We start from the raw sequence: 26,204 nt of genomic DNA, 5'->3' as shown, positions 1-26,204 counted from the left end.
CTCCCAGGTACTCTGGGTTCAGAAAGAAGCAGCTGTCTGTGTAGCATGTGGGGACATGTATCCATGAGACCAGAGAAAGGGAATGGATATACAGGACAGTAGGAGGGAAGAGCCTTCAAGTTTTCATGACTGGAGGAATGGGAGAGGCTGGGGAGAAAAGAAAGAGTTCAACTAAAATCAGAGGTTTCAAGCTGGTGATAAAGACAATCATGATACCACCAGCAGAGACAGAATAGAAAAAAACTGGTTTTGAGAGCAAGATGATGCATTTCATTTTAGATATGGAATTTTCAAACTGACAGGATTCCAAATAGAAACATCTGGCAGATAACTGCAGATGCAGTACTGCAGCTAAAAAGAAGGTTGAGACTGGAGATGGTAATGTGATCATTTTCATTTATGCAATGGTTACGTCATTATAATAGATGAGATATCCAAAGAGGAGGGAAGAGAGACAAAGCAGAGCATGTGGCTAGATCTTTAAGGAATGAAGAAGAGGAGAAGCCAGTGAAAGAAAGAGGCAGGGAAAAGGTAATCAGAGAAATTGGATAGGAACTCTAGTAGCTCAGAGTTACAGAAGTCAAAGGAGGAAGATAATCAAGAAAGTAAAGATTCAGTTGCATGAAGCAGTAGTAGGAAAAAAAGACCAATGAAAATAAGGATCACAAAAATGTTAGGTGCTTGCCTCATCAGCACATATACTAAAATCAGAATGATACAGAGAAGATTAGCATGGTCCCTGTGTAAGGAAGACATGCAAATTCATGAAGTGTTCCATATTTATTAGGAGGCTATTGGTATGTTTTAGTACAGCCAGATTTTAGGCTAATGAGGGAATGGGAAGATGGGTTATGACACCACCAGCAGAAATAGAAAAGAGAAGAACTGGTTTTGAGAGCAAAATGATACATTTCATTTTAGATGTGGAATTTTCAAACTGATGACAGGATATCCAAATAAAAACTAGCCAACAGAAATACAATGTGAACCACATATGTAATTTAAAATGTTCTATTGGCCGCATTATTATTTTTAAATCACTCTTCTTTTTAAAATCCTTCAATAGCTCTCAATTTATCCAGAATAAATCTAAACTCTTTAACATACCAAGTCCTCCGAGGATAGCCTCTTCTGCTTCCTCTAGCCCAGCCCCAGCCTGCATTACTCCACAGCCATATTGGGTTTCTGCAGGTGCCTTCCGTGCGCCATGCCATCTCACATCTCTGTATGTGTTCTCCTCTGCCTATAGTTACCTGTTCCCCTGACTCCTGCCCCAGTATACCTTTCTATTCCTACTAACCCTTCAAGACTCAGCTTGTGTTTCCTCCTCTGTGAAGTCTCCTCTAAATGCCAAACTAATTCTTCATTTTTAACACCATGCATCTTTCTTAGAGCACTTATCACTCATGCACTGTAGTTTCTGGAAACAACCAAGATATCCTTTAGTAAGTGAATGGCTAAACATACTGTGGTACATCCATACAATGTACTATTCTTCAGTGATTTAAAAAAAGATAAATGAACTATCAAGCCACCAAAGACATGCAGGAAACGTAACTGTATATTGCTAAGTGAAAGAAGGCAGTCTAAAAAAGCCACATACTATTTATTAACATCCTTGAAAAGGTAAAACTATGAGCACGGTAAAAGCTTAGTGGTTGCCAGGCTTAGGGAGGAATGGAGGGGAGGTGGAGCATAGGAGATTTGGGAGGGTGATGAAACTATTTCGTATCATACTGTAATGGTGAACACATGCCATTATACATTTCTCAAAACTCAGAACTTTACAAAACACATATGTTCATTGCAGCACAGTTTACAATAGCAAAGAACTGGAACCAACCCAAATGCCCATTGACGATAGACTGCACAAGGAAAATGTGGCACATACACACTATGGAATACTATGCAGTCATAAAAAACGATGAGTTTGTGTCCTTTGTAGGGACATGGATGAATCTGGAAACCATCATTCTCAGCAAACTGACACAAGAACAGAAAATCAAACACCACATGTTCTCACTCATAGGCAGGTGTTGAAAAATAAGAACACAAGGACACAGGGGAGCATCACACAATGGGGTCTGTTGAAGGGGTTTGGTGAGGGACAGTCAGGGGGGCGAGGTTGGGGAGGAATAACATGGGGAGAAATGCCAGATATAGGTGATGGGGGGATGGAGGCAGCAAACCACATTGCCATGTATGTACCTATGCAACAATCCTGCATGATCTGCACATATACCCCAGAACCTAAAGTACAATTAAAAAAAAGAGTGAATCCTGATGTAAACTACAGGCTTTTGTTAATAATAATGTGTCACGTGCACTGGATGAACCTGGAAACCATCATTCTCTCCAAACTGACAGAAGAGCAGAGATCTAACACCGCATGTTCTCACTCATAGGCGGGTGTTGAACAATGAGAACACATGGACACAGGGAGGGGAGCACTACACACTGGGGTCAGTTGCGGGGAAATAGGGGAGGGACAGTGAGGGGTGGGGAGTTGGGGAGAGATAGCAAGGGGAGAGATGACAGATGCAGGTGATGGGGAGGAAGGCAGCAAATCACACTGCCACATGTGTACCTATGCAACAATTCTGCATGTTCTTCACATGTACCCCAAAACCTAAAATGCGATAAAATAAATAAATGGAAATAATAATAATAATAATAATGTGTCAATATTGGATAATCAAGCGTAATCTAACTTAAGAGAAGTGAACTATTAACACACGGCAGTGTAAGAAGCCATAACAGGCCGGGCGCGGTGGCTCAAGCCTGTAATCCCAGCACTTTGGGAGGCCGAGGCGGGTGGATCACGAGGTCAAGAGATCGAGACCATCCTGGTCAACATGGTGAAACCCCGTCTCTACTAAAAATACAAAAAAGTAGCTGGGCATGGTGGTGCGTGCCTGTAATCCCAGCTACTGAGGAGGCTGAGGCAGGAGAATTGCCTGAACCCAGGAGGCGGAGGTTGCGGTGAGCCGAGATCGCGCCATTGCACTCTAGCCTGGGTAACAATAGTGAAACTCCGTCTCAAAAAAAAAAAAAAAAAAAAAAAAAAGAAGCCATAACATTTCGGAGGGCGGTATTACTAGAGGACTTGTCTTAATAGTTCATTTATCTTACAGTAGATTACACTGTCCTTAAGGGCAGGAATCATATCTCTTTGTACTTTTGAATTAACAAGGGTGCCTAGCAGAATTCTATAGCACAGGAATCATCTATCTATCTACCTACCCACCTACCTACCTACCTATTCACTGACTTATGACTGAGGAGTAAAAACAACCCTACCATATTTGTCAGGCTTGAGCTTTTCCTTTATCTGGAAGGTGAAAATCCACGTTTTGACTTTCATAAACTGAATCCCTAGTTCCTATTACAGAACTCTTATGTCATGTTAATTATAACATTTATATTCTTAGCTGTTTTGTCTATTATATTTGCCTGAAGACTGGCACATATTTTTTAAGCTTGTTGTTGGAAGGGACTGAAAGGAAGTATGCTACACATATAACAGGATACACCTAGTGAGCCTATGGCTTAGATTTTTTTCTTAGGTTGGGGCAATCCAAATATTTTGTTTGATTAGCACCATTAGCAGATATTGTGGTTCAGAAGAATGTGGCAATCACATATTTATTACTAGTCTGAACTGCAGTCCAATATAAAACAGTGCTGTAAGCAAAGAGCCAGGGAAAGCCAGAAGAGATGAGAAAAGTGTCTTAACTAATTTAGTAAAGTATTCTCTTTTCAAAGCATAAATAATATTTTGCTTCATGTTGACTATTGAATATACTCCACAGCCTCAAGCTAATATTGAATAGACACTGTTGTTCATCCACTACACATGTTCAATGTAGTTAATCTTTTAAATGTTGTATCACTAAAAAAGCTCATCAGGCTCATCAATTCGGACTAATTGAAGAAAAGCCTAACATGGTAAAAAGTGTGAATGATAAGTCATCTTAAATTAATCTTAATACCTAAAATATACAGAGTAAGTACACAATACCTAGTTGACTTCTTCAGAACTTGCTTCAGTGAATAAATCTGAAATTAGCATACTTGTTGCTGTGTCCCTCTGAACTATACAAAGACCTATGGAAAATCTGTTCTTCTAAATCATGCGATGTAAATTCACTGAGTTTCAGTGTGCATCTTAAAATTATTGCCTTTATTCGTTTATTCACAAAAATTCAAGCAGTCCTCTTTCTAAGACCTGGAGAAGTGAAAATATAAATTTATAAGAGCATAATGATACTTACCTAGAGATATGACGGGTAAGAAAGATGCAGGTTTCCACCATGCTTGCACTAAAAGGTAGTTTATGCGAGTGGTAGACTAGAAAATAATCCAAAATCTTAAATTAAGTCCCCACTCATGTAGATGCCAACAGCTTTCAGTTCCCTTCATCACAGACTTCCTAAAATTCCATGTATTGCAAAAATTCTAAAATCTTAACATGATACTCAGTTGGGCATTAACTATAAAACAATAACTCTTCAAATGGCAAATCTTATTTTGTCTTTTAAAATTGCTGCATTTTCCACTTATTCTGAATACTAAAATGAATGCAGCATGTATCACTCTGGCTCCTGGCAGAAAGAGATGGCTCACTCAAACTGTATAATTGGGAAGAATTTAATAGAGACACTATTTACAGAAATATAGGAAGCACTAAGGGAAATCAGTTAAGGATAATGTTCTGTTCTAGGGCTTCCAATTGTGAGATGGTAAAACTCCCCTGGATCTGACAGTGTACAGGGAGAAGATGGCTACTGACATTTGGAAAGGAAAGGACACTTGACAAGACCAACAGCCTTTAAAAGAGGAACCATCGAAGAAGGAGACACTCAGAGGATCCAAGATGGCCATTTAGGAACAGCTCAGGATTGCAGCTCCCAGTGAAATCACAGACGGTGAGTGGACGCTGCATTTTTATTGCCCACAGACTAGGCAATTCCCAGGCGGAGGAGCTCCAGAGGTCACCAGCGCGGCTGTTTCGGCCAGCGCGGCTGTGCCAGCCGGAGCCACTGTTTTTGCCCCGCGCGGCTGCTTTGTCGGCGCCCCGGAGCAGCGGTTCTCCGTACAAAATACACCGGTCCGGGTGCCCTTTTGGCTCGCGATTGGAGCCATGGGAAGTCGCCCATTTGTCTGTTTAAAAAGGGGACTGAGCAGGGAACCAGGACAGTAGATTCCAGGGCAAAAAAAAAAAAAGGCGCCACAAACCTCAGTGCTGCTGTTTAAGCCAGCGCAGTGAGTGGCCGCAGGGGAAAACAAACAGACCCCGGCGCCTCTTCAACAGGCGACTGGAACACCAACTTAAAAAAGGCTCTGAGGCAGGGAGCCAGGCGATCAGACTCGGCTGGTCCCACCCCCACAAAAGAACAGCAACCAGAAACTCTGGATTGAGAGTTTCACAGCAAGCACAGCTGAATCCAGGACGGTCCAGCTCTGTGGGGGAGGGGCATCCGCCATTACTGAGGCAGCCCACCACTACGGAGGTAGTCAGCCAAGGCTGAGGCAGCCCGCCGTTGCTGAGGCAGCCCGCCGTTGCCAAGGCAACCCGCCATTGCAGAGGCAGCCCACTGTTGCCAAGGCAACCCGCCACTACAGAGAGACTCCACCTCAACAGAGGCGGGCCACCATCGCCAAAGCAGTTCTAACTACACCCATATAAACAGGACGGCAGGGAAGTTCACTTGGCAGCTGGGCGGAGCCCACAGCAGCTCAGCAAAGCCTATACAGGCAGTCAGTGACTAGGCTGCCTCCTTGCTGGGCAGGCCAGCTCTGAAGAAAAAAAAAAAAAAGAGAAGAGAAGGCAGCAGCATAACCGAAACTCATAAAGCCCTAAATCCCTGGGACAGAGCACCTGGGAACAAAAAGCAGTTTATGAGTTCTGCTGCAGCAGACCTAAACGTACCTGCCCAGCAGCTCTGAATGAACAACAGAGCTCACAGCTCACCATTTGAGCTCCTATAAAGAAGAGACCGTCTCCTCAAGCAGCTCCCTGACCCCTGTATATCCAAAGAGCCACCTCATAAAGGAGAGATCAGATTGAAATGAGGCGCGTATCCTTCTGGGACAAAGATAGCAGAAGAAGAAAACTGGTAACAACCCTTACTGTTCAGCAGCTGCTGCAGGTGAACCCCAGGCAAGCAGGGCCTGGAGTGAACCTCAGCAGACCTACAGCAGAGGGGCCAGACTGTCAGAAGGAAAACCAAGAAACAGAAATAACCTCATCATCAACAAACAGAACATCAATCTGAAAGATTTGAGACCCAATCTGAAAGCCAGCAACTACAAAGTCGACAGGTGGATAAATCCTTAAAGATGGAAAGAAACCAGCGCAAAAAGGATGAAAACACCCGAAACCAGAACACCTCTCCTCCTACAAGGGATCACAACTCCTCACCAGCAAGGGAACAAGGTTGTAGGGAGAACGAGTGTGATGAAATGACAGAATCAGACTTCAGAAGGTGGGTAGTAAGAAACTTCTGTGAACTTAAAGAACACGTTCTAACCAAATGCAAAGAAACTAAGAACCTTGAAAAAAGATTTGACGAAATGCTAATGAGAATGGACAAAATAGAAAGGAATATAAGTGAATTGATGGAGCTGAAAAACACAACACGAGAACTTCGTGAAGCATGCACAAGTATCAACAGCCGAATGGACCAAGCAGAAGAAAGGATATCAGAGGTCGAAGATCAACTCAATGAAATAAAACAGGAAGGCAAGACTGGAGAAAAAAGGGTAAAAAGGAATGAACAAAATCTCCAAGAAATGTGGGACTATGTGAAAAGACCTAATCTACGTTTGATAGGCATACCTGAATGTGACGAAGAGAATGAATCCAAGCTGGAAAATACTCTTCAGGATATTATCCAGGAAAACTTCCCCAACCTAGCAAGGCAGGCAAACATTCAAGTCCAGGAAATACAGAGAACACCACAAAGATATTCGTCAAGAAGAGCAACCCCAAGGCACATAATCGTCAGATTCACCAGGGTCGAAATGAAGGAGAAAATACTAAGGGCAGCCAGAGAGAAAGGTCGGGTTACCCACCAAAGGAAGCCCATCAGACTCACAGCAGATCTCACAGCAGAAACCCTACAAGCCAGAAGAGAGTGAGGGCCAATATTCAACATACTTAAAGAGAAGAACTTTCAACCCAGAATCTCCTATCCAGCCAAACTAAGCTTCATGAGCGAAGGAAAAACAAAATCCTTTGGGAACATGCAAGTACTCAGAGATTTCGTCACCACCAGGCCAGCTCTACAAGAGCTCCTGAAAGAGGCTCTACACATATAAAGGAACAACAAGTACCAGCTCAACTAAAGGGCAAAACACCCAGCTAGCACCAAAATGGCAGTATCAAATTCGCACATAACAATATTAACCCTAAATGTAAATGGACTAAATGCCCCAATCAAAAGACACAGACTGGCAAACTGGATAAAAAGCCAAAACCCATCGGTGTGCTGTATCCAGGAAACCCATCTCACATGCAAGGATACACAAAGCCTCAAAATAAAGGGATGGAGGAAGATTTACCAAGCAAATGGAGAGCAAAAAAAGGCAGGAGTTGCAATTCTCATCTCTGATAAATTAGACTTTAAAGCAACAAAGATCAAAAGAGACAAAGAAGGACATTACATAATGGTAAAAGGATCAATGCAACAAGAAGAGCTAACGATCCTAAATATATATGCACCCAATACAGGAGCACCCAGATACATAAGGCAAGTTTTTAATGACTTACAAAGAGACTTAGACTCCCAAAACAATTATAGTGGGAGAATTTAACACCCCATTGTCAATATTAGACAGATCAACCAGACAGAAAATTAACAAGGATATCCAGGACTTGAACTCAGACCTGGACCAAGCAAACCTAATAGACATTTACAGAACTCTCCACCCCAAATACACAGAATATACATTCTTCTCAGCACCACATCACACCTACTCTAAAATTGACCACATAATTGGGAGTAAATCACTCCTCAGCAAATGCAAAAGAACGGAAATCGTAACAAACAGTCTCTCAGACCACAGTGCAATCAAGTTAGAACTCAGAATTCAAAAACTAACCCAGAACCGCACAGCTTCATGGAAACTGAACAACTTGCTCTTGAATGTTGACTGGATAAACAATGAAATGAAGACAGAAATTAAGATGTTCTTCGAAACCAACGAGAATGAAGACACAACATACCAGAATCTCTGGGACACATTTAAAGCAGTCTCTAGAGGAAAATATATAGCAATAAGTGCCCACATGAGAAGCAAGGAGAGATCAAAAATTGATACCCTATCGTCAAAACTTAAAGAGCTAGAGGAGCAAGATCAAAAAACCTCAAAGTCTGGCAGAAGACAAGAAATAGCTAAGATCAGAGCAGAACTGAAGGAGATAGAGACACAAAAAACCCTTCAAAAAATCAATGAATCCAGGAGCTGGTTTTTTGAAAAGATCAACAAAAAAGGCAGACCACTAGCCAGATTAATAAAAAAGAAAGGAGAGAATAACCAAATTGATGCAATAAAAAATGTTAAAGGGGATATCACCACAGATTCCACAGAAATTCAAACCATCATCAGAGGTTATTGCAAACAACTCTATGCACATAAACTAATAAACCTGGAATAAATTGATAAATTCCTGGACACTTGCCTCCTCCCAAGCCTAAATCAGGAAGAAGCCGAAACCCTGAACAGACCCATAACAAGGTCTGAAGTTGAGGCAGCAATTAAGAGCTTACCACCCAAAAAAGGCCCAGGTCCAGACGGGTTCACAGCCGAATTCTACCAGACATACAAAGAGGAGCTGGTACCATTCCTTCTGAAACTATTCCAAATAATCCAAAAAGAGGGAAATCTTCCCAAATCATTTTATGAGACCAACATCATCCTGATTCCAAAACCCGGCAGAGACTCAACAAGAAAAGAAAACTTCAGGCCAATATCCATGATTAACATAGATGTAAAAATCTTCAATAAAATACTGACAAGCCGATTGCAACAGCATATCAAAAAGCGTATCCACCATGATCAAGTAGGCTTCATCCCGGGGATGCAAGGCTGGTTCAACATACGCAAGTCTATAAACGTAATTCACCACATAAACAGAACCAAAGACAGAAACCACATGATTATCTCAATTGATGCAGAGAAGGCCTTTGACAAAATTCAACAGCCCTTTATGCTAAAAACCCTCAATAAGCTAGGTATTGATGGAACGTACTCAAAATAATAAAAGCTATTTATGACAAACCAACAGCCAACATCATACTGAATGGGCAAAAACTGGAAGCATTCCCCTTGAAATGTGGCAGCAGACAAGGATGCCCTCTCTCACCACTGCTATTCAATATAGTATTAGAAGTTCTAGCCAGAGCAATAAGTCAAGAAAAAGAAATAAAGGGCATTCAAATAGGAAAGGAGTAAGTCAAATTGTCTCTATTTGCAGACGACATGATTGTATATCTAGAAGACCCCATCGTCTCAGCTCAAAATCTCCTGAAACTGATAAGCAAGTTCAGCAAAGTCTCAGGATACAAAATCAATGTGCAAAAATCACATGCATTCCTATACACCAATAACAGACTTAAAGAGAGCTAAATCAAGAACAAACTTCCGTTCACAATTGCCACAAAGAGAATAAAATACCTAGGAATACAACTAACAAGGAACGTAAAGGACCTCTTCAAGGAGAACTACAAGCCACTGCTCAACGAAATAAGAGAGGACACAAACAGATGGAGAAACATTCCATGTTCATGGTTAGGAAGAATCAATATCATGAAAATGGCCATACTGCCCAAAGTAATTTACAGATTCAATGCTATCCCCATCAAGCTACCAATGACCTTCTTCGCAGAACTGGAAAAAATCACCTTAAACTTCATATGGAACCAAAAGAGAGCTGGCATAGCCAAGTCAATTCTAAGCAAAAAGAACAAAGCGGGAGGCATCACACTACTGGACTTCAAACTATACTACAAGGCTACAGTAATCGAAACAGCATGGTACTGGTACAAAAACAGAGATATAGACCAATGGAACAGAACAGAGGTCTCGGAAGCAACACAACATATCTACAACCATCTGATCTTTGACAAACCAGATAAAAACAAGCAATGGGGAAAGGATTGCCTGTTCAATAAATGGTGTTGGGAAAGCTGGCTAGCCATGTGCAGAAAGCAGAAACTGGACCCCTTCCAGACACCTTATACTAAAATGAACTCCAGATGGATTAAAGACTTAAACATAAGACCTAACACCATAAAAACCCTAGAAGAAAATCTAGGCAAAACCATTCAGGACATAGGTGTAGGCAAGGACTTCATGACCAAAACACCAAAAGCATTGACAACAAAAGCCAAAATAGACAAATGGGACCTAATCAAACTCCACAGCTTCTGTGCAGCAAAAGAAACAGTCATTAGAGTGAATCGGCAACCAACAGAATGGGAAAAAATTTTTGCCGTTTACCCATCTGACAAAGGGCTGATATCCAGAATTTACAAAGAACTAAAACAGATTTACAAGAAAAAAACAAACAAGCCCATTCAAAAGTGGGCAAAGAATATGAACAGACACTTTACAAAAGAAGACATACATGAGGCCAACAAACAGATGAAAAAATGCTCATCATCACTGGTCATCAGAGAAATGCAAATCAAAACAACATTGAGATACCATCTCACGCCAGTTAGAATGGCGATCATTAAAAAATCTGGAGACAACAGATGCTGGAGAGGATGTGGAGAAATAGGAACACTTTTGCACTGTTGGTGGGAGGGTAAATTAGTTCAACCATTGTGGAAGACAATGTGGCGATTCCTCAAGGATCTAGAAATAGAAATTCCATTTGACCCAGCAATCCCATTACTGGGTATATATCCAAAGGATTACAAATCGTTCTACTATAAGGACACGTGCACATGAATGTTTATTGCAGCACTGTTTACAATAGCAAAGACCTGGAACCAACCCAATGCCCATCGACGATAGACTGGACAGGGAAAATGTGGCACATATACACCATGGAATATTATACAGCCATCAAAAACGATGAGTTTGGGTCCTTAGTAGGGGCATGGATGAACCTGGAAGCCATCATTCTCAGCAAACTGACAGAGGAGCAGAAGATCAAACGCCGCATGTTCTCACTCATAGACGGGTGTTGAACAATGAGAACACATGGACACAGGGAGGGGAGCACTACACACTGGGGTCAGTTGGGGGGAAATAGGGGATGGACGGTGGGGGGTGGGGAGCTGGGGAGAGATAGCAAGGGGAGAAATGCCAGATGTAGGTGATGGGGAGGAAGGCAGCAAATCACACTGCCGCGTGTGTACCTATGCAACAATTTTGCATGTTCTTCACATGTACTCCAAAACCTAAAATGCAATAAAATAAGTAAATGGGGAGAAAAAAAAAAAAAGAAGAAGGAGACACTCTCCTGGATGATTTAAAAAAAAAAGAGGAACCATCAATGATAGACTGGACAGGGAAAATGTGGCACATATACACCATGGAATATTATGCAGCCATCAAAAATGATGAGTTCATGTCCTTTATAGGGACATGGATGGACCTGGAAGCCATGATTCTCAGCAAACTGACACAGGAGCAGAAAATCGAACACCGCATGTTCTCACTCATAGGCAGGTGTTGAACAATGGGAACACATGGACACAGGGAGGGGAGCACTAGACACTGGGGTCTGTTGGAAGGAAATAGGGGAGGGACAGTGGGGGGTGGGGAGTTGAGGGGGGAGGGCATGGGGAGAAATGCCAGATATAGGTGAGGGGGAGGAAGGCAGAAAATCACACTGCCACGTGTGTATCTATGCAACAATCTTGCTTGTTCTTCACATGTACCCCAAAATCTAAAATGCAATAAAAAAAAAGAGGAACCATCCAACCTATTGTGATCTAGCAGGGAGAGCCCCTAGAGTATTTATGTTCTGACTGCCCTCCCTGGGGAGATTTCCACTGGCTGAACACAATCAGAAGCCAGAGGGCAAATGTGTTATTTGATACAATCCTTATAGGCAAGTCCCCTTGGGCACAGAGAAGGTTGAAAAAAAAAAAAGTAGAGAGTGAATCTGGAGAGAAAGTGGGAAATGTTCAAAGTGGTAGGACTCTTTTGCTGCAGGTAACAGAAAATATAATCAAGCTTGTCCTAAGCAAACAAGGAGGGAATTCATTGACTTGTGTATCTTAAAAGTATAGGAGTACCTCTATCTTCACACTCAGCTCAGCTTGATCCCGAATCTCAAAGGATGTCCCTGGGATTCAGTATCTTTCCATCTCTCAGCTCTGTTCTCTTCCATGTAGACTTCATTCAAAGCCTCCATGTGGTAGCAAGATATCTGATAGTAGTTTCAGCTTGCTATTCCAAAAAATAATAATAATAATAATAATTAAACAAAACTTAGGTTCTTTCAACACTTTAATCAGAGATCCTGGGCTTGACTACTGTTGTTCTAAATCAAGTCACCTGCCCATTCCTATTGGTAATAAATTACCAATTTATTCGTAAGTTTAAGCAAGATAATTGTCCTGTCCTGAGTCGCATGCCTATCTTTAGACTCTGTGCTACAGGCCAACCACGGCCCAAGGCAGAGAAGGAAGAAGGGTGAGTCCTTGAGTACTGTTACCAAAACTAGGAAAAATAGATGCTAGGCAACCAAAAAACAACAAATGACCACTAAAGTCTACAATACTGCATTTGGAATCCAATTCATCTCTTAGCTCTCAAGTATCATGATGTTCAGGAACATAAGAGCCTACCAGTTTAGGCTAAGTAGCATTTAAAAATATGGTGACAATTTCTACCTTCTGATTTCCACATTTTATGCCAATAAAGATGTGAAACAAATATTTATATCTATATCTATACATTTATATATAGATATACATATATATAAAACTTGCCATATGCAACAATTTGATTTGTTGTGCTATTAAATATTTCTATTGCCTTTCTCAATTTTATAAGCACTTTCCACAACATAAGCATTCTCTTTAGGCTGCTAACCCCTTAAAAAAGAAAGCCATTTCTATTTTTGTTATTATATTTTCCTCCCATATTGGCATAGGAAGATGAATTAATGAGTCAATTTGATGTTAATTATAAAATGACACTTTGGGCTATGCTCTGAAAAGGAAGTGTCATTTCTTTCCCAAGATGAAAGGTTATGAAAACTAAAGATCACATAGTCACAGAAATTTAAAGCTGGAAACTCACAAGTTATTTTAGGCATTAAGAACCAACAAAATCCAAGTGACCCTAAATTAGATAGCATTTTATAATGACATCTTGTATAAATTAAGTTTGTGTCCCAGAGAAACCATAGTATGATGAGATAGCAATGGTAAAGCTGCTGTATTTTAACCAGAAACAGTACTACATGAACTTGCAACCCACAGTAAATTTTTCCAAGTGAGTGGCAAGGAACTTTTAGAACTGCACTTAGATGTATATTTTCCTTAAATCAACCTGATGTTTAGAGAAGAAAAGCTTTAACCAAGTAGACAAAGCATTCTGTTTTCTCAGATCACATTGATAGGGTAGATGGAGATTTTTTATTGCAGCTGCATATTTGCTAGTAAGACAAAGTGAAGTATCCAAGTATTTAATCATCACATCTTTAAAATGATAGAGAAGATCATTTCTTTTTAGCTGTCCATGATGCTTTTACCTTTCCTTTCAATAACATACCTACATTTTACTTTGTAGGTTGCTCACCTACACAAAGTGCATTAGTTTCTCACAGATTTGTTGGCTGGTTTCACCTTTCTCTATAGAAATAAGTACGTTTCTAAAATTATTCAGTAATGAATCTAAAGCTACATCAATTGGAGAGCAGGATATCATTTTATTTTAGTCTGTTTAACAAGAAACACACTGAGACATACAAAAATAAATAGTACACTTAGCACTATTTAAGATTGCCTTCTTTTTGCCCTCTTCCTCTTCCCTAGTTGTTGCTGAGCTAGGAGTCTTAACTAAATGCCACCATGCCATCCTGATAGAAGAGTATGTACTTTGAATCTTAACTGTTATCATTCTTAAGAGCTGGTATCCTTGGAGATCATGTTCCTCCACTGTGTTGATCATCTATTGAGATGTGGCAGCATTTTCTTCTGATCTTACAGCATCTTCCCTAGGGGTTTCCTCGTCCAGGCTGAGGAAACAAATAATTCTCCTCCAAGTCTGTGGAGTTCTCCTTTCTCACCTATATTCTGTGCCCTTTCTTTCTTGTGGACATAGAGAAACATCCACTGCTTTTTCGCATACCTCTTGGACTCCACAGGGTCCCAGGTTGTCAGCACATATTCACTGTGCCAAAACATCCTTTATGCATTTTCTGATCCATTTGTTTCAAGTTGCTACAGCACAGTAAACCTCGGCAAGCCTACTATAGCTCCAGAGAGAGAGTGTAAGACACAGAGACTAGACCCATCAGAGGAAGACGGGGAGAAGAAATTTACCTCTACTCTCTTCTTTTCTTGTACTTGTACCAGAATTTATTCCAAGGCAGAAACCAACAGAAAAAAATGCCGAAGTTCTTTTTCCTTTCTTCTGTCTCCATTCCTACTCTCAATTTTTATACATATTTATAACAGCTCTTTAAAAGTCCAAGTCCGTTAATTTCACCTGTTTCTAGAACTGTTACTATTGATGGATTTTTTAACCTGGTTATGGGTCACATTTTCATGGATTTTTTTGCATATCTAGTAACTTGTGATATCTATATATATATATTGGATATGCTGAATTACATTGTTTATTTTGAAGCTTCCTTTTCAACATTGTTAAGAAGGGTCTAGAATAGATTTTACTTCAAGGCTAGTTTTAGCCCTTCTTCTTAGGACTAAAACCAAGAAGGAGTATGGCCTTTTGGGGATCTCTAATGAATTGCCTGAGTGTTCCACAAGGTCTTTCCACCCTAGTCGCTTAGAATTCAAACTGTGCCAGCCCTGTGAAATTCTGATATTTGTTCAGCTTATAGCTTTCCAGTAGTTACACTTTCCCTTGTATTTGTTCTTTGGCCTTGTGGAGTCTCACCCTATATTTGTGCAGATTAGTTATTGAATACAAAAAAAAAAAAAAAACTATGCAGATTTCTGGAGTTATTTCCCTGCTTAGCTCTCTCCTCTATGGCCTTCAACCCATAGATTTCAGCTGTTTGCACCTCTCCAAATTCTAATATCTGTCTCATCATCTTAGCAAGGCTGCCATGCTCTGTCTGGGTTTCATCTCTCTGCTCCTTTGCCCAATAAGTATTTCTCACAAGAAAACTTGGCAATAATAGCAGTTATATAGTTTATTTTCTTCTCTCAGACAGCACTATCCTTCATGGCCTATTGTCCAATATCTGAAAGCGGTTGCTTCACATAATTTTGTTGCTTCCTTCTGTGGCAGGGGATTTGTTTACGGTGAAAGGGTTAGTCTAGTACCTGTTACTCAGTCACAGCTGCAATCAGGAGTCAAGGCTTTGGATTTTCCTCATGTACACTATTATTGAAAGTCCCCAAAACAATAGTTATCCTTCTATGGTAAGTACCCAACTGAGAAAAGGATCACCATTTAATCATGCAGACCAGGAAAAAAATCAGTAATTCCTAAGTCATGCCACCATACCTTATCCCCAGTTGCCATAGGTCTGCAAACTAGAATTTGTTTACTGTCAAATTTTATCACTACTGCAATGACCATCATCCAGGTATGTGACATGCTAAGATAGGGCTGGAAGACTGATTGACAATACAGGACAAAAGATAACTTACTGGAACAGAAGAGAAGATGGATACAGGAGCTAGAAATGACTTCCAGAAAAACAAACAAAAAAACTAAGTACTGCTCTTTTCCAATTAAACTGAAAAGAGTTCCTTAGGGAGCTGGTATTTGATGACTGCATGGTCTTTAAGAAAATAAAACACAGTGTCTGGAAGAAACACAGTGTCTGGAAGAGAGTAAATAGATGCTAAAGTGAGGAAGATCTAAAAGAATTTTCATACCTCCCTCCAAGACCTAAGATGTGATATGGTAGGGCTAGCATTAGAGAGGAAGTGTGTCATATGCCCCAAGTGAGTATGGGTCTTGCATGGATCTTAGAGAAACTGAAATGAACACCTATGATAGAGCTTCAGGAAAATTCAAAGTTCCATACAACCTAAATGGACAAGCATGCCAAAAATATCATATATGAGTTCTCAGAACAGATAAGGCATCAATGTTTCAAAAAGACAAACAGTTTTATGAAAGACAGACTGCCCAGAAATATCTAGGCAGCAACATGCTGTCAATCCACTTAGTATTAGCTATATAAAGTCTGTCTCCCAGTTCAACTCTCTTGCTCCATAAGCACTGGGAAAAGAGTTTGTGTAAACCAAGACTATTCCATAAAACAAATATTCTAGTAAATGGTACAGAAATTTCACTGATACAGTTTGCACAACACTAGCTCCAAGGGTCCTACAGAGACTATTCTGTTATGCAATTCAGAAAATGAGTTATCTTTAAATTATCTTAAAATAAAAGGTAATGGCAACAGCTTAGAAATATTTTAATTATACAGATATAATCAAGGTGATGGTATTTATTATTGTGAAATTATACTATTTTATTGTGAATTTTTTTCTTCCCTAAATCTTTAAATTATAAAAAGGTACTAGTTATTTTATTCTGTGGAGCTGATGGGGCTATACAAAACAGTATACTTTTCCTTTCATATCTAAGTCCATAGGTTTATAATTAAGGAAGATTCCTCAGGATGAAAATAAAACCAGCAATAACCAGTCACGCTATCTTTTTTCAACTGGGATTTTTCTATGATTTGTTCATTATCGAATTCCCAGCACCTACAGCTATCTGGAACAAAGAGATAGTCAAATAAATGTTAGGTGAATTTCTAAATTACAGTTCTCATATTCATGCTAGTCACCATGATGCCAATGAAAATGAATACAATAAATTCTGGATTATTGGCTAATGAAAAGTCACAGAAAAAAATAACAACAAAAACATAGCCAAACAACTTCCCTAACATAATGATGTTTCTTTTGTTTGTTAGAGGTAAAATGTGGCCACAGAAATAGACATGAAATGGGTAACGGCAAAATTCTAGGCTGTTACAATTAAGAATGATCTTTGATAGCTCAGAAAAGAAAGTCACCTAGAGTCAATGATACATGTGAAATTGGTCAGTGTGTGACACAAAATTTTTTACTCAGTGCTCGAAACATAAATTATTTTTCAGAAACCACTATAGAGAATAAGAAATATCTTTAAGTTCTAGATCTTGAAAGTGACAAAATAAAAAAGCACTATAAGCTGAGAAATTCTGTTGATAAAGGCCTTTGAATGAACGTAAAGAAATTTTAGACCAAAAAACTATGAAATCTCTACAATTCACATTATAACTCTGACATAAGCAAGAAACAATGATTCAACTCAGACTGATATTGACTGTGTATAAGTGTGGAACCCGGTAGATGAAATGAGGCAGAATTTCTATAGATTCCTAGTTACTTCAGCTGTTCCTCAAATAATGTGGTTTCCAGCTGCTTCACCATCATGGGGTTGTAATGCTTTAAATAGGCTTCATTGTCCTAAAATATGGCATTGAAGTAGGACATAATTGCGATGGTTAATTATATGTCGACTTGGCTGGGCCATAGTGCCAAGATATGTGATCACACATTATTTGAAATGTTTCTGTGAGGGTATTTTGGGGTGAGATTAACATTTAAATTGATGAGCATTGAGTAAAGCAGATTTCCCTCCATCATTTGGGTAAGGCTTCATCCAGCTAGCTGAAGACCTGAATAGAACAAAGGGTTGACCCCCACCAAGAAAGAGGAAAATCTACCAGCAGAGAGCATTCAGACTTAAACTGCAGCATTAGCTTTTCCTTGGTCTCCAGCTTGCCAGCCTACCCTGTATACTTTGATTTGCCAGTCTCCTACATCACATGAGCCAATTCCTTAAAATAAATTTCCTTCTAAATATACACATACCCATCTTATTGGTTCTGCTTCCCTGAAGAACCATAATAGAGGAAATATGCAGATATTTATCCCATAAGCATGGACTACCACAGAGAGACTATCCCTAGTCACAGATAAAATGAAATAAACAATTATTAACACAAAATAAAAGACAAAATCCAAATTTAAATCTGGAGTGGTAGATAAAAGGACAAAAAGAGAAGATTACATTTGTTTTTAGCCGACACATCATTCAACTCATATTTGAGCTTATTTTAAAACAAACAAACAAAAACCTTCCATAAACTCAAGTAAAAAAAAAAAAAATCCACCTCTGTGCTTCTGAAGTATCTAATCACCATGATCCCTGAACCTGTATAGAAAGCACTTTTATTTCAGGTTTAACCTGCAATATGGGTGAATTTTGTTATGTTACCCTTTGTCAGTTGCTATAATACCCAATGACATGTTTTGTTTATCATAACTACCTCCCAAGCCAACAGATGGTCCCAATGCCCAGAACTGAAGTTTATTTACAGCCCCCAACTTCCATCCAATCTGGTTAGCTAAGTCTTTCTCAGCCACATATATGACACACTATGACCCATCCATTACTCTGAGTGAGTGTGGTATTTACATGTAAATATTTGTACATATTCATTCAAATACATTTATTTAGTATCTGCTACATGACAGGCACTGAGCACAGAGCCATGAAGTATAGAGCATGGAGCCATGAACAAGACTGATACGGCTCTGCCTTCATGGATCTTATATTTTAGTGGGGAATACAGGTAATCAATAAGGAAATAAATTATGATAAATGTACGATAGAAATAAATGGAGTGCTGTGAGAGAGAAGTAACCCTGAAGTTGAGAACTGAAGATAGAGAGAAATTAAAGTGAGGGAAGACTATTTCAAAAAACAAGTTAAAAAACAAAAAAAAAAAAACGAAAAAACAAAAAAGAAAAGGAAAAAAAAAAAACAAGTACAAAAGCTATAAGGTGGGGAAAACTTGGTGTATTTAGAAAATACCAGAAAATCGATGTGGTTGAATTCTGATGATTGATGAAAAAGGTTGAAAATGAAAATGAGTTAGGAAACATAGGAAAAGACCAGATTATGAAGGGCTTTATAATGTGTTACTTGGGCAAAGATTGGAGCCCTCATGAACTTAGAAGTAAAATTACTTTCTGAGAAAGTAAAACCACAAAAGATCAAAGCATAATGAACAAGAAACACCATCTGGGGAAATGACTACAATCAGAAAAGAAAGTGTGTGTGTGTGTGTGTGTGTGTGTGAATTAGAGCAATGTACAATTCTAACTAACATCCTATGTCTAGGATGTTAGTCTAGACATAAGAGTATATTTTAGAGTGATTAAAGTATAGACATAGAAAAATTTGATTAGTATATTATTATATCTTAAGCTGAAACCTGATCAGTGATATAGAACCCTGCCAGAAGTAACCTGTTAACAAGTCTGAGATATTCCTTAAAACAGGGGTCCCCAACCCCAACCACAGACAGGTACCAGTCCATGGCCTGTTAGGAATCAGGCCACACAGCAGGAGGTGAGCAGCAGGCAAAAGAGCTAAGCTTCATCTATTCTTACAGCCACTCCCTATCGCTCACATCACCCCCTGAGCTCCACCTCCTGTCAGATCATCGCAGCATTTGATTCTCATAGCAGTGAGAACCCTACTGCGAACTGCACATGCAAGGGATCTAGGTTGCACGCTCCTTAAGAGAATCTAATGCCTGATCATCTGTCACTGTCTCCCATCATCCCCAGACAGGAACATCTAGCTGCAGGAAAATAAGCTCAGGGCTCCCACTGATTCCACATTATGGTAAGCTGTGTAATTATTTCATTGTATATTACAATGTAGTAGTAACAGAAGAAAAGAGCACAATAAATGTAATGCGCTTAAATCATCCCAAAACCATCCCAACTGCCCTAGTCCATGGAATAATTCTTCCATGAAATCACTCCCTGGTGCCAGAAAGGCTGGGGACCGCTGCCTTAAAGGTAACCTCTGTAGCCATCATTTGCTGTGTGTGAGGGAGAGGGGGCTGGAGACAAAAAGGAACACATATTACTTGGTTGAGTTCTTAGTAGCTTCCTGTCACTGCTTCAAAAAGGGTAACTGTGCTGTCATCTATTTTATATATTAGACTTCCATTTTAAGAAAGTTCAAACAAAACTGAACAGTGTATTTGAAAGTAGTTTTCAAATATAGACACACATAGCAGCAGTCATATTCTCAATATATTTGCTATTAACATGTTATATATTTGCATAGGCATATATGCATATTTTATATATTATATGTGTGTGTGTGCGTGTGTGTGTGTGTGTGTGTGTGTGTGTGTGTGTGTGTAAGGAAAGAGATTAAAGGGAGAAAGAAAAGGATGCCCAGGTAAGCAGAGTTTTTGATTGTCTTAGAATAATATACATGTAGAGGAAATGAATGCATAACATTATACAGTTCGATGAGATTGGTCATCAAAATCACCCAACAGGCTGCTTTTGTTCTTATTTGGGGCTTACAAACAAGCTTCTGACTGAAGTTGGCTTTCCACAGGAGAATTTATTGACAGTCAATATTAGTTTCTGATTCACACGCATTTATAGTTCACCTGTAATATATTGTCAGTGTGATTTCTACATCAGTGTTTAGTTTGACTAGTGTGTATCAGTATGTCAAGCCTTACTTGAATTTCGGCACTTGAATAACTAAGGATCAGTGTCCAGAACTCAATCTACCTCATGGAACTGCTAACTGAGACTTCCGAACCACGATCAGCCAATCTCTCCCTGTGAGTTCTGTGGCTTGTCCATTTTCTAACTACAGCTAAAGGAACTATAAAGAATCACATTCATTTAAAGAGACCAACCACAGTAGGAATCCACACTTACCAGCACTGCAATACAATAGGAAAATAACTTCATACTGATTTCATAGAAAAAGAAGCACACTGGCTTAAAGAGAGACATGCAGTTTTAGCACTTTAACTGTTTTCATCATAGGGCACTGAATGTTAAGGATTAGATCTCAAAGTTCATCTTATCCAACCCCTTAGTCTTAAAGGTGGCAAGAGAGGCATGGAAGATTCGATTATTTACCCAAAATACGGCTGGGATGCCAGGCCACGTTCTTTCTACTACGATAACTCCCTATTTCAAAGTATTTGCTCACACTCTTAATCTTCTTGTAGCTGTTGAAACTTCACATTCTCATTCTATGCAATGAAAAGTAAATTTTAAAAGGAAATTGCATTTCCTAAGAAATACAAAGACATCCTATACAACTTTCTCCCTTTTATTATGAGCAATAGGTATTTGATCAATTCTGCCTAGATAACAGCCAAAGTGATACTTTTATAATGAAAGTCATAATGTGCCCTCCTCCTTAAAACCCTGAAGCTACTCCCAACCAGTAACAGTAAAAGCCAAGTTCTTGCAATGCCCTGCAAAGCCCCACACCTCCATCCTCCATGCTCACTCTGTTCCTGCCACACCGTCCTTCTTGCTATTTCTCAGATATATCAAATACCTTTCTGTCCCAGGACACTTGCATTAGATGTTCCCTCTACCTGAAACTCTCTCCCCTCAAACAACCTGAATGACTAACTCCTCATCTACTTCAAATCTTTGCTCAAATGTCACCTTCTTAATGAGATCTGCCATAATTATTTAAAACTACTATACCCATCGCTCTGTACTTCCAGTGCCCCTTATACTAACTTACTCCTTTCTCTATAGGATCTATCACCTTCTAATATATGCGCTACATCATTTTCTTATTTATTATGTTTGTTACTCATTAGATGTCTCCCTCCAGAATAAAATCTCCATAGAGGCAGGGATATTGGTGTATTTTTTTTACTATTATATCCCTAACGTCTGAAATAGAGCCTAAGCCCCAAATATTTATGAAATGAATAAATTAATGCATTTGGCAATTTGACCACTATGTCTACAGATAACCAAATGCTATGTCAAATGTGGCCCAGATCAAGGTTAAATCCTTTCCCCAGCATACTGGATCTTCCAATGAATTCCATTAAGAAGGACAATATACTAAACCACTAACGTATTTCTACTCCCTGAAATTCTCCTTTGTTGCTGTCACCAATAAAATAAAAAAGAATTACTGTTGAATAATTAGATAGATGACCAATTACTTTCGCATTAAAATAGGTATCAAAGCAATCCCGAATGTATTGACAAAGAATACTATTTATTGAGCATTAAACTTTCAATTCTTTTCAACTGACATGTTCTCTGGTATAGTATTCTGAGAAACTGCTACAAAACAAGCATCTAAGAGGTATAGAGGTGTGTGTGTGTGTGTGTGTGTGTGTGTGTGTGTGTGTGTGTGATCTATAAGCAGCCATGACCAAGAACTTCATAAGTACCTTAATCTATTCTATATCAGTATTACATACATCTTTTAACTTTTTTTCTAACAGTCATGATAGATTTAATCTGAAACATCTTCATTCAAATCCTAATGATATGAATTGATTTAAATTAAAATAATACCCTCAAAATATTCATCAGTCAGTAAAAGGTGGAGACAATATCAGAGATAATTATCCGAAAATGACTCTATATACTAGGGTCAGAGTTCCTCATCCTAAGTCCTTGTTTAGTTAGCAGGTTTTCTGGTGAAGGGGATAAAACTGGATCCCATGATGATCTTACAGCACCCTCAAGTGGCTTAGACTGACAATGTTTTTCTTCTGGAAGAAAGGTGCTAGTCTATGATATGAAATACAGAAGGTGGTAGAATCTTTTCAAACAAAAACTTTGGAATGAATGAAGATGTGCCAACCCTTATCAGAAGGGCTTGCAGTTTGAATTACTCCTCTAACAATGCGGAAGACACTTGGCTGAGTTAGCCATAGTTTCCATTTAGTATTCCTCACTCTTTGTTGAGTCACTTCAGGACAGCTTTGAATAGAGTGTTGAACACAGATAGCTATCTTATATCATAGCAAATCTGTAATCTGAACCTTTTGCACCATGTGCTTAGAAATGAAACCAGTAGCCCCATTATTTGAAAAAAGAGTTTGAAGTGATTTTAAATAACAACATAGTAACAGATATTTTTATTAGTCACAGTTCACAAGAGAAACAGACAACAGGAGATACACACACACACACACGCACACACACACATTATGAAGACTTAACTCATATAATTACAGAGGATTATGGAGGCTGAGAAATCTTGTGAGCAGCCATCTGCAAGCTGGAGACCAAGGAAGGCTAATAGTTGGCATAATTTAGTCTAAGTCCAAAGGCCAAGGAGAGCCAATGATATAAATCCTAGTCTGAGGGCAAAAGAAAATGAAATGAGATGTCCCAGTTCAAATAGAGAGGCCAAAAAAAGGCAAATTTTCCCTACTTTTGCCTTTTGTTCTATTCAGGCCCTCAATTAATTTCTTTATTTTTCTTTTTTATTTTTAAGACAGGGTCTCACTCTGTTGCCCAGGGTAGGAAAGGCTCACTGCAGCCTCAACCTCCCAGGCTCAGGTGATTTTCCCTCCTCAGCCTCCTGGGTAGCTGGAACTACAGGTATGCAACACCACATATGGCTAATTTTTGTATTTTTTGTGGAGACAGAGTTTTGCCATGTTGCCAAGGCTGGTCTTAAACTCCTGGCCTCAAGAAATCTGCCCTCCTGGCCCTCCCCAAGTGCTGGGATTACAGGCATGAGCAACTGATCCTTGTCCCTCAACAGATTTGATGATGACCACCTACATTGGGGAGGGCAATCTACTTTACTCAGTCCACCAATTCAAATGCTAATGTCATCTGGAAACACTCTCACAGATATACCTAAAAATAGTCTTTAACCAATTATCTGGACATCCCCTGGTCCAGTCAAGATGACTGTTAACTACAGGTTGAACATCCCTATTCCAAAAATCCAAAATCCAAAATGCTCCAAAGTTGGAAAGTTTTGAGCTCTCACATAATTCCACAAGCAGAAAATTTCACACCTGACCTCGTGCAGTAGATCCCAGTCAAAATGTAGGAACACAACACAACACTGGGTTTATTATCCAGTGTTATTGTTATTTTATTGTCCCAAGGGGAAAATAAAATTATCTTCAAGGTGCAGTGGCTCATGCCTGTAATCCCACCACTTTGGAAGGCCAAGTTGGGCAGATCATGAGGTCAGGAGATCGAGACCATGCTGGCCAACATGGTGAAACCCCGTTTCTACTAAAAATACAGATAAATTAGCTGGGCGTGATGGCACACACCTGTAATCCCAGCTACTCAGGAGGCTGAGGCAGGAGAATTGCTTGAACCCAAGAGGCGGAGACTGCAGTGAGCCAAGATTGCGCCACTGCACTACAGCCTGGGTGACAGTGCAAGACTGTCTCAAAAAAAAAAAAAATTACCTTCAAGTTATGGGTATAAGGTGCATAAAAAACATAAATGAATTTTGTGTTTAGACTTGAGTACCCAAGGTATCTCATTACATATATGCAATTTTTCATTTTTAAAATGGCAGAGTAGAAAAAGCAAAGGCTACGAGTTGGTGGCTTCTTAATGTATTAGTCAAGACCTGTGGTTCCAAAGTACAAATTTCCTCCATCTGGCTTAAGCAACAAAAGGGATTATTGTCAGGAAAATAAAGAGAGTAACTGGAGAAGAACAAAGCTGGAGAACTGGCACTACCTGACTTCAAGAGTTAGTATAAAACTATAGTAATTAAGACAGTGTCGTATTGACAAAAGAATAGATAAATAGATCAATGGAACAGAGTAAAGAGCCCAGAAACAGGCCTCCATAATACATAAGTACCATCAACTGATCTTTAACAAAAGTGCAAAGGCACTACAATGAAGAAAAAAGATTTCAGCAAATAGTGCTGGAACAACTGGATATCCACATGCAAAAATATGCATCTATACACAGGTCTTACATCCTTCACAAAACTAACTCAAAATGAATTATAGATCTAAATGTAAAGCTATAAAACTCCTAGAAGATAACAAAGAAGAAAATCTGGATGACTTTGGGTTGGATGATAACTTTTTTTTTGAGAGAGAGTCTAGGTCTGTTGCCCAGGCTGGAGTGCAGTGGTGCGATCTTGGCTCACAGCAATCTCCGCCTCCTGAATTCAAGCAAGTCTCCTGCCTCAGCCCCCTGAGTAGCTGGGATTACAGGCGCCAGCCACTACGCCCAGCTAATTTATGTATTTTTTGTAGAGACAGAGTTTCACTGTGTTAGCCAGGCTGGTCTTAAACTCCTGACCTTATGATCTGCCCACCTTGGCCTCCCAAAGTGCTGGGATTACAAGCATAAGCCACCACACCCAGCCTGGTGATGACTTTTTAGATACAATACCAAATACATGGTCCATAAAAGAAAAAAAATTGATAAGCTGGATTTCATTAAAATTAAAAATTTCTACTCTGCAAAAGACACCATTGGGAGAATATAAAGAAAATCCGCAGGCCAAGAGGAAATACTTGAAAAAAGAAAAAAAAAAATATATATATATATACACACACACACACACACACACACACACAACTTTTAAAACTCAACAATAAGAAAGCATACAACCCAATTAAAAAATGGCCCAAAGATCTTAACAGACACCACACCAAAGAAGATCTACAGATGGCAAATAAGCATATAAAAACATATTCCACATCACATATCTTCAGAGGAATGCAAACGGAAATAACAATGAGATACCACTACCCACGTATTAGAATGGCCAAATTTCACCACCCTGACATCAAATGCCAGTGATGACGTGGAGTGACAGGAACTCTCATTAATTGCTGATGGGCGTGTGAAATGGTACAACTACTTTGGGAGACAGTTTGGTGCTTTTTTCACAAAACTGAACATATTCTTACCACACAACCCAGCATTTGTACTCCTTGGTATTTATGCAAAAGAGTTGAAAACTTATGTTCACCCAACAACATGCACATGTATGTTTATAGCAGCTTTGTTCAGAATTGCCAAAACTTGGAAGAAACTAGTATGTCCTTCAGTAGGATAACGGATAAATTGTTTTATAAATCCAGCAAATTGAATACTATTTAGCACTAAAGATGTATGAGCTATCAAGCCATGAAAAGACATGAAGGAAACTGAAATGCATACTACTAAGTAAAGAAGCCAGTCTGAAAA

General features: G+C 39.3%; 1 long non-coding RNA gene and 1 other non-coding gene across 2 annotated transcripts; both read left to right on the top strand.

Annotated features, from left to right (window-relative positions):
• Positions 1–677: 677 nt before the first annotated feature.
• Positions 678–784, top strand: LOC116565064. Its single transcript, XR_004275232.1, has one exon. It is a non-coding gene; the product is annotated as a U6 spliceosomal RNA (small nuclear RNA).
• Positions 785–1,897: 1,113 nt separating this feature from the next.
• Positions 1,898–26,204, top strand: LOC116564981. Its single transcript, XR_004275193.1, has 4 exons — positions 1,898–1,911; positions 16,013–16,020; positions 19,289–19,298; positions 26,135–26,204. It is a non-coding gene; the product is annotated as an uncharacterized LOC116564981 (long non-coding RNA).

This window comes from Sapajus apella, unplaced genomic scaffold (assembly GCF_009761245.1).
Source record: "Sapajus apella isolate SASKATOON/1434 unplaced genomic scaffold, GSC_monkey_1.0 scaffold38, whole genome shotgun sequence".
In the NCBI taxonomy this organism is placed as follows: Eukaryota; Metazoa; Chordata; class Mammalia; order Primates; family Cebidae; genus Sapajus; species Sapajus apella.
This window is presented reverse-complemented; position numbering and strand designations above follow the sequence as displayed.